Below are 1,503 nucleotides of genomic sequence, written 5' to 3' on the forward strand. Positions count from 1 at the left end.
GCGGGAGCACACAGTGCCCCCTCCTCTGTGGCCTGGCACCTCGGTGCGTGCAAGGCCACTCTCCAGCTTCCTATCCAAGTCCCTCGCCCAGAGTCTAAGTGCACTGGTGTCTCTCTCAGGAGTGAGATCCATGGAGACTTTTACCACAGAATTCAAGCATTTTGTAAAACAATAAAACATGAGCATCCTCTGGAGCCTGGGTTTAGTGTCTGAGATCCACAGTCGACTCTGCAGTGTCTCTCGAGGAGCTGATGTCAGCCCGGGCGTGGGCACTGGACAGCCTCAGTGTCCAGACCTTCCCGCCTTCCGATAGCGTCCTCTACGTGGAGCTGCACTGTGACATCTCCGTGTTCACCCCAGGATCTGCTCCTCGTTCTCAGGGCCATGGAGTCCCCTTTCTCACCCCCTCAGGACCGACCCAGAAGCCAGCCTCTCTCTCCCCGCCCTCTGCATCTCTGCACCCCAAAATAAGACCAGCTATTTTCAGTCAAAACCGGGCCTCCAATCCCTCCTGCTTGGGCACCCCGTGGCCATCTTAGTGCCCCTAAAATAAAGCCTACATCTGCATTATGAGTCAGCGAGGCCCCTGCCACCTGCCCTGCTGTAGCCACCTCTTGCCCTCCCTGTGGGCTCTAAGGAGAGGTCAGCCACATGGCATGCAGAGGTTGGCCACGTTGCACACGCACACACACACATGCACACACTACTTGCAGTTCCTTTAGCCTCCGTGCAGTTCATTCCAGCCACACAACGCTCCCCTGGAGGGCCTCTCCCTCCCACCGTGGTATCACAGGGCCACAGTCGACCCCAGTCCCTTCTGCACTCTCACCTCAGAACTCCAGGGTCGGGAGCCTTCCCCAGGCCTCAGTCCTGCACAGCCACAGCCTCACCCCACCCACCCGCTCAGGGTCACCCCCAGCCCCAGGAAAGCCAGCTCCACAGCAGTATCAGGGCTGAGAGGGCCAAGTAGCAACCGGTCCCTGAGTAACCGCGTCTTCAATATTTCTAGAAACATCCAACAATGGCAAAGGATCCCACACCTTTTCTTTTAGAAAAAAATAACATTTAAAAACGTAAAACAGAAGCCAGGTGTGGTGGCGCACTCCTGTAATCCCAGTGGCTCCAGAGGCTGAGGGAGGAGGATCGAGAGTTCAAAGCCAGCTTGAACAACTTCGTGAGGCGCTAAGCAACTCACGGGAGTCTGTCTCTAAATAAAATACAAAAAGGGCTGAGGAAGTGGCCCAGAGCTATGTTCAATCCCTGTTCCAAAAGAAAGAACAAACAAAAAACTTAAAATAGAATAATCTTAGTGGGGAATGAAATTGACCAAATTTTCTGTGTACATGTATGAATATGTAACAGTGAATCCCACTCATAAGAACAATTTTAATGCACCAATAAAAATATTAAAAAAAATAAGTTTCAAGTATTCTCATATATTGAAAATGATCCTGGACATCTCCACCATAGACCAAGGTCTACCTTGGAATCCACCCTCTCCAC

This window comes from Urocitellus parryii, chromosome 14 (assembly GCF_045843805.1).
Source record: "Urocitellus parryii isolate mUroPar1 chromosome 14, mUroPar1.hap1, whole genome shotgun sequence".
Lineage (NCBI taxonomy): Eukaryota > Metazoa > Chordata > Mammalia > Rodentia > Sciuridae > Urocitellus > Urocitellus parryii.